The sequence below is a fragment of the Spinacia oleracea genome, chromosome 6, assembly GCF_020520425.1.
Source record: "Spinacia oleracea cultivar Varoflay chromosome 6, BTI_SOV_V1, whole genome shotgun sequence".
NCBI lineage: Eukaryota > Viridiplantae > Streptophyta > Magnoliopsida > Caryophyllales > Amaranthaceae > Spinacia > Spinacia oleracea.
Genome location: NC_079492.1, coordinates 121,525,602 through 121,534,353, shown reverse-complemented (window position 1 = coordinate 121,534,353; position 8,752 = coordinate 121,525,602). Strand labels below are relative to the sequence as shown.

The 8,752-nt window shown below is 38.0% G+C and overlaps 1 pseudogene; it reads left to right on the top strand.

Moving 5' to 3' along the window:
• The first annotated feature begins 5,248 nt into the window (after window positions 1–5,248).
• Window positions 5,249–8,386, top strand: LOC110805418 (uncharacterized; annotated as a pseudogene).
• The last annotated feature ends 366 nt before the right edge of the window (window positions 8,387–8,752 follow it).

The window sequence follows — 8,752 nt, the reverse complement described above, 5'->3', positions numbered from 1 at the left end:
TGTGTTTATTGTTGGCGTTGGTTGGCCTCTGCCCCACGAATATCACTAAGATATCATGCTTTTTATACCCTGTAGCTGTAATCCCCCGTAATTTTATACATTTTTTTATATATGTTAACGTATATTTAATATATTTAAATAAGAATTTACGAATTTTAGAAATAAATATATAATTAACGTATATTTATTTATTACATTTTTAATATTTTTGATGAATTACGAAATCAAAAATAATTTTAGAATTTTAAGTTGAAAAGAATTTGAATTACGAAAATCGATTGAATTTAGAAAACGATCCTATTCAGTTTTGGATTTGAATCATAAAAGCCAAATCCTATTTCTAGCCCATTTTGCAAAGCCCAAACCATAAACCCAAACAAATCCTTCCTTCCCTTACTCTACCTCACGTAAAAAAATAAGAAAAGCAAAACCCTCATCCTCTCCCCTTGCAATCACGTGAAACCCCAAGACCTTCCTCCTCCTTCACGTTCGTTACTTCAGCCGTCGGAGCACCATCACCCGTCGCCGCCGGTAAGGCCTCTCACCCTCTCCTTCTCCGTCGTCCTCTCTTTCTCTCGTGCTCCTCTTTTGTTTCGGCCTCCCTTACCAGTAATCCCCTTCCCTTGTTTGATTTCGCGCAGCAACCAGGACTTCGTGAGTCTCCCTCGCCGTCAGCCTAATCTAGCGCAGCCGCCGCACAATCTCGACCACAGCCTCACGGTAGTCTCCCTTCCCTCCTTCCTTTTCTTTTCTTTTCGTTCTTTTCTGTTGGTTGTTTTCTCTCCTTCTTAATCGTGGCCCTTGTTCGAACAGCACCATTGTTGCGCCAACCACGTCCTCCCTCGCCGCAAGCCACCGCCTGCCGCCGTCGTGCCCTGTCCGCCGGCCAGCCCTCCTCTCTCCCTCTTTCTTGGTTATTTCTTGAACTCTAACCAATTGAATTAAATTTTCTAATTTAAATGTTATTAATTTAAGTTATATTTTAATTAAATTGAATTTATGAATTTATGATTTCAGAATTTTATATTATGTTTGAATAATATGTTTAATTTTCAGATTATCTAATTACATTGAAATATTGATTTTTGATTATTTAAAGTATGAAATTCAAGGTTTTTTTATGATTGTAAATCATGGTAGGACGAGTATGGATTATTAAATTTATTGTTTCAATGTACTAGGAACGTAGATTGGCGTTGGTGAAGTTTTTAAATGAATTTATATTGCTGAAAATTTAAAGTACGGTGTTTGCAAAAAGTTTTCAACAAATTTCAATCACTAACTCGATAATTGTTGTGCTAGGAAATCAAATATTCAAGTTTTGATGTTGGGAAATGTTCTAAATATGTTAAGGATGCATTTGGAATGCTTTATTATGATTGCCAATGATTAGAAATTGATTGGGATTATTTGTTGGTTGTTTTAGGCGGAGAATTCTCTTTAGGCGACTTTTGAAAGTAGTTAAAGTGACGTATCAGTTTGTTTACACAAGGTACGTACATACCTGTGTGCTTGGAACGTGTGTTATTTGTTGAAACCAAGTTGAAATTTGTTGATGAACTTGATTGTGTTGGAATTTCATGTTTAATATTGTTGGATGGACATGCTGAACATATATATTTCGTTATGAGGATTTTAACATGTTAGTAGATGATTGATGCAAACATGTTTGATTGGTAACACTAGATTACTTTATATATATTGATTCAGATCGATTGATTGTTATTCCCTTTTAGCTTTTCACTACTTTATGAGGGCCGAGGACCTTGTTTAGTAAGTTGAAAACATATACCCATATAGAGGGGTTGATCAGTATTAAAGGAAATGTTGAATTTAATTGGAATGAGTCTTGTTTCATACCTTTGTGATCACTTACTTAATTCCGAGATAAAAACAGTTGTGAATAAATGTGGATTGTATGCCTTATGTGATTGTTGAGTCATAACAGAGTTTCAATTTGTAAATCATGTAAAGTGAAACTGAGTAGCAATAGCTTTAGACTGTGCACGTCTAAAGTGACGGACAAACAGGAGTTGGGGTTCATGGTGGTAGCCCATGGCCTTTTTCTCGGACCGGATTGATCACCGTGTCCTATTTTTATTCAAACGTTCCTCGATATCGCAGATCACTGAGGTTACGGAGTCGCGCACGTACCTCGTCTTCCTTAGTGAAGCTTCTAGCTAGAAAAATCGGTCCATTGACTATTTCAATTTAAATAATATTATTGTTATAAAGTCCAGTCCAGTCTAGCCTAGTCTAGTCAAGTGTGGTCGTCAAATTAACATGTGTTGTCTGCCCTTACTTATGTTTTATTAGTGTCATGTTAGGGTTGTTCGTTTAATAGTATCATGTTAGGATTGTTATTGTTTTAGTATGTAGTACTCAGCTTTTATTAGTGTCATGCTTTGTTTGTGTGTGTTGATCATGGCTATGCCTTATTGATCATGTGATGACCCATTTTTTATGAGCAGTCTCTAGGGATCAATAAGCGTTGCCATCTACATGTTTGAAGATGATGCATCATTGGGATCGGGATTAGAGAGCTTGTATTTAGTTTTGTTTGCTAAGTGACTTGGTTTGTTAATTTGGACTTGAAACTTGTCATACTATTTATATTTCCTTATTTCCGTTGGTTGGTTTTTGGATTTAATATGTAATCGATTATTTATAAACCCAAAGGTTAGTTATATGTTTTCCGCTGCAAAATTCTGAATAAGCCGTTACGTTTTCACACGGACGATAATGCCTTGATAATTCTCTACGTTTTATGTTAAAAAGTTATTTTAGAAAAGAGAGAATTGTCGGGGTGTTACAGTAGCTTTGTGGATTCTCTTTTGGGGCTGCTCTTGAGGCTTGCCACTAGGCTTGTTTTCCTTTTCCAGCACTCCTTCTCTTCGGTCAGCCAGGTATTGCTTGAGGTATCCTCAGCGGACGAGGTCCTTGATGTTATCCTTCAGCTGGTTACACTCTTCGGTGTAATGGCTGAAGTCATCGTGGAAATCGCACCACTTGTTTCTATTCATGTGCTTGGATTGCAACTTGTGTGGCTTTTGTCATTTCTCATCATATTTGTGGAGGCTGTAGATTTCTTTTTGGGAGAGAGAAAGAGGGGTGTAATTGGTATACTTAGGCTGAAGATCACCTCTCTTTCCCTCCTTCACCGGGCTCGTAGCTCTTGCGCCCTTAGTCTCTTTCCCTTTCCTCGAGCTTCCCTCGGGCTTACTCTGATTTTCTTTTGGTTCCTTCGACTCCGAGGGACCTTTCAACTTCGCCGCATCTTTGTTGAACTCTTCGATTTTGATGAATGCATCTTCCATGTTTAGCACCTCGCCGATTGTGGTAGAGTTCTTCATTGACAATTTGTCACAGAACCTTCCTTCCAATAGGGTGTGCTTCAATGCGAAGATTCCAATATCGGGCTGCAGATGGCGATATTCTTTGATTCTTTCATGAACCGAGCCATGAAGTCCTGAAGAATTTCGTTTGCCCCCTGTTGCACCGCTGTGAGTTCATTTGTAGTTCGTTCTCTTCGGTTATTGCTAACGAATTGAACTTTGAACTTCTCGCTCAGATCTCCAAAGCTAACGGTCGAGCTATTCGACAACGACCAGAACCATTCTCCTGCCACTCTAGTCAGCGTGGTTGAAAAGTATTTGCACCAACATGCTTCGGATTGAAGAGTCATATACATGTGTTGCTCTTAGAGTGTCACGTTGTCCCTCGGATTCGTCGTTCCGTCATAAGTCAGATGTGATTGCAGCCTGGCCTTCGGGATTTCTTCCATGACCAGCTCTTCAATGAATGAAGAAGATTTTGGTGTCATTATCTTCTTTCACAGCCTCGCTCTGATTCCTCTATTGCCTGAGGTTCCTGCGTGGGTATCATCCGGAGTACGCCGGGGGATGGGAGTTCGATCTCGCCTTCCCTTCCTTCTCCTAGCAGCTCGACTGCTCGTTTCTGGTTGGTCAGCGGAGCCATAGGTATCGTCGATTGATCTCGTGTACCGAGGGTCTTAGCCTTCTTTGTACACTGCTTCAGACCCGAGTAGGGCGACTTGCAGTTGTCCCGTTACTTGGGAAAGTTTAGGGAGTTGGTTCCCTGAACCATCCTAGTTGATTCTAAGCCTTTTCCCGGATGTTCCATGTGCTTTCTGTCCACCGTGGCGTACGTCAGGTGAGTCCATGCCAACGGTGGAAGAGTTTGGTTAGACCTAGAGGGCTCACCGCTTGGTTGTGGCTCCAGAATTAGTTGTCTCCCCGTTCTTCGGTGCGTACGGCGGTCAATTATCGCTTTCTGCTCCTTTTCATTGAAAAGGAATTTCTGCATTATGGTTATGGCCGCGGTTAGCTCCTCCCGCGTAGGGACCGGAGGTCTGGAGGCTATTGTGTGCATGTGTGTTGTCCGACTCGGCTGGGAGTAGGGACGTACTTTAGATTCGTCTTCTGAATCGTAGTCGTTGAGATTCTCCATCTTGGATGAAAAGTGGTTGATTTCTCAAGGCTCTGTAGTATCTTCCCCACAGACGGTGCCAAATTGTTCTGGTGTTGAAACAATGGGCTTCGGATTGAAGGCCCTTTTGTTGATGTGAAAGACTTTGTTTATTGATTGTGTGGAGTCCAAATATACCTGCACAATGACAAAGTTACTAGCCTCGGGGGTTTTTCCGAGGAAAGTCCATCTGATGCCTAAGTAAGCACTTGTTCGGATCTAGAGAGAGTTCTCTAGGGAATTATAAGTGTTAAGGTAATAAATTGGACGTACTTTGATATATACGCTTTGGCGGCATATATATAGTGTTTGTGTAATGAATGCAGGTAGGGAATTTATTGCTATTGGGCCGTGGTGCCGCTTGAATAAGGCATGGAGCCTTTATTGGGTGTGGATATGTTATGTATAGCCAAGTGGGCTTTTGGGCAGCAAGTCCAACTGGGAGGCAATTGGGCACCCAAACACATGCAATGAGTGAAGTAGAGATGAAAGTTATTCAAATATAAACGAAGTCCAATCCAATTTAAGTTAAATTTCGGATTAAAACCTAAACTTTTATAAGTATCTCCCCATTTTATATAATTATATTTGTTCCAATAAAACTCTTATTAATTTTTACCAAAATGCTCGTTTTAAATCCTCATTTTCAAATTAACTGTGACCGAATAATTTCAATTTGGATTTGGTTAGAGCCATAATCCAAACAGAACTGTGACCCCAAGATGAAAGAGAGATTTAAACTTGAAATCCCCTTCAATTCGTGGCTGGCACTTTTAGGGCATACAACGCAAGGTGGCATATGCCCTACGAGGAGAGCGGATCTACCTCAAACCTCTACTACTCCTTTGATGTTATGGGAGCTCACATCATAATTAATGCTTGAGTCATACACGGAGTATGATGCTAACTCAGAGCAGTACGCGTGGCTACAAAGTGACTTGTCGATAATTGATAGGGAAAAGACCCCGTTGATCATAGTGTTGCTTCATGCACCATGGTACAACTCAAATGAAGCTCATAAAGGCGAAGGAGAGGACATGAGACAAGCTATGGAGGATTTATTGTATAAAGCTAGTGTTGATGTCATATTTTCCGGTCATGTTCATGCATGTGAACGTTTTGTAAGTCAATTCGACCTTCTGGCTTCTTGCTAGCTTCATTGAATTAATTTGTCTACTTAATTTAAATTCTAAATTAACAACATACTAGTAACTTGCATGTTTTGATGTAAATAAATTGATCATATATATAGTATATGTGTTTGATTTCAGACAAGAGTTTATAGCAACAAAGCTGATCCATGTGGACCGATTTATATAACTATTGGTGATGGAGGGAATAGAGAAGGCCTTGCTTTAATGTAATAACAAGGTAAAATGCGTCGCTTTAATCCTTCTTGGTTTAAGAAGTATACTTGGCTTGAGTATAGTGTTTCAAAAGATGCCGCATATTGCTTTTATTGCTATTTGTTTAAGAATGAAACTACTAAAGTAGCGGGAGGAGATGCATTTGTCATAAATGGTTTTCAAGGTTGGAATAAGCCATGTAGGTTAAGGATGCATATTGGTGGTGTTAAAAGTGCTCATAATCAAGCTTTTGAAAAGTTTGAAAATTTGAAGAATCCACAAAGTTCAATTCAAGCTTCTTTAAACCAACAATGTGAACAAGTTAAAAGTGAATATGAAATTCGTTTGACGGCTTCACTTCATTGTTTGAGATTTCTTTTGCTCCAAGGTTTGGCATTTCGTGGTCATGATGAATGTGAAGAATCAAGTAATAAAGGAAATTATTTAGAACTTTATATTTGGTATGCGGATAAGAATGATGAAGTTGGAAATGTTGTTTTGAAAAATGCTCCTAAGAATAATAAATTGATTTCACCTAAAATTCAAAAGGAGATTATCAATTGTTGTGCCAAAGAAACAACCAAGGCAATTGTGGAAGATCTTGGTAAGGATTATTTTGGAATACTAGTGGATGAGTCTAGCGATGTATCTTGTAAAGAACAAATGGCTTTGTGTGTTCGTTATGTTGATAAAAAAGGAAAGGTAATTGAGCGATTTCTTGGTATTGTCCATGTTGCGGATACTACATCTTTGTCTCTTAAAGAAGCCATCATAGCTTTGCTTAATGAGCATTCTTTGAGTTTGTCTAGTGTACGTGGTCAAGGATATGATGGAGCTAGTAACATGAAAGGTGAGATTAATGGTCTTAAAACTTTGATAATGAATGAAACACCATCTGCATATTACGTTCATTGCTTTGCTCACCAACTTCAATTAACACTTGTTGCCGTTTCAAAGAAAAGTAAAGATTGTGGTTGGCTTTTTGACACACTTGGAGACTTGTTAAATGTTGTTGGAGTATCTTGTAAGAGAAAGGATATGCTTAGAGAGAAACAATCTGAAACAGTTGTAAAAGCTTTAGAAGATGGTGAAATTGAAAGTGGGAAAGGATTGAACCAAGAGCTTGGTTTGGGTCGTCCGGGTGATACACGTTGGGGATCACATTATAAATTGATTTTGAATGTGATTGCTTTGTATCCGGTAATTCGTGTGGTAGTTGATTCGATTGGAAATGATGCTCGAAGTGATGATGATGCTCGAAAAGCCGATCATGTAAGTTTTGCAATTGAGTCATTTAATTTCATTTTCATGATCCATTTGATGAAAAAGATTTTTGGGATTGTGAATGAGCTAAACAAAGCTTTGCAAAAAAAAGACCAAGATATTGTTAATGCTATGTCACTTGTGAGTTTGACTAAAGAAAGATTACAAGACATGAGGGAAAATGGGTGGGAATCTCTCATTGAAACAACCACTTCATTTTGTGACAAGAATGGTATCCCAATTGTTGACATGGATGATGTTTTTGTTCCCCCGGGAAGAAAGAAACGTGGTCGTTTGGATACTACAAATTACCACCATTTTCGAATTGAAGTGTTTTTGGGAATTATCGATCTTCAACTTCAAGAGATCAACAACCGATTCAATGAGGTGAGCATGGAGTTACTTAATTGTATGAGTTCTTTGAGTCCGCTTAATAATTTCTCCTCTTTTGATAAAAATAAAGTGCTTAAACTTGCTGAATTTTATCCCAATGAGTTCTCAATTGTTGAATTACTAAGTCTTGATGATCAACTTGATAATTTTATTGCGGATATGCGGAGGAGTAATGGATTTTGTGGATTGAAAGATTTGGGTGAACTCTCTATGAAGCTAGTTGAGACCGAAAAGCATCAAGTGTACCAACAAGTTTATTTGCTCATAAAGTTAGTGTTGATTCTTCCCGTAGCAACGGCCGACGTGGAAAGAGCATTCTCTTCCATGAAGATTGTAATCGTCTACGAAATAGTATGGGTGATCAATTATTGAATGATTGTTTGGTCACTTTTATAGAACGAGACGTTTTTATCCAAGTTAGTGATGATGCTATTATGAAGCGGTTTCAAGGAATGCAAAATCGTCGAGGGAAAATGTAATTTTTTTTTTTAATATTTTCATTAGTTTTATTGTATCTTATGAACGAATTTATTATTTTGAGTTTTCAAATTTTTAGTTGACTTTTAATTTTGACTTTTATAGTTGACTTTTAATTTTTTTTTTTGCAATGAAGTTGTATTTAATTTTGGACCCCCATTTTATAATTTATGGGTCCGCCCCTGACTGTTGATATTCAGTTTATGGTTTTATAATTGTGAGTGTCACGTGATTTACTCAACCATGCATATATGGCTGTGTTTACATGGACGTTTGAGATTGTTGGATGGTAAAAGAGCTCATTGGTCAACAAGGAATCAAATGCCTCAATAGTTGCAGATCAAGTATGGCTTCAAAGCTTAAGTTTCTTCACCCCTTGCTTGCCTATTGCCTCAACAACTTCCCACGATGAGTTTTGAATTTCATACAAACATGAAATTAAGTCACTTTGATATGTTATTTATAAGAAGACTATGTAGGTTTTGCAATTAGCAGTTTATGTTTCGAATTTGTTATAATATAGGACATACGGAGTATACGGAGTGTACGGAGTATAATAGTGTTATTAATGTTAATATTGTAAAGTCCTATTTATGTTAAGTTACTTGTTTAACCTCCTTAGGTTAATTACGTTGTAATATATATATACGTGGTTAATGAATGAGAAGAACAGGAGTTTGAGCCGTATTTGTCATGGTATCATGAGCTTAGGTTAAAAACCCTAATTTTTTTCCGCAATTGAGAGATTTTGGAGTTTGAGAAACGCAATCATCGTGGTTGCTTGA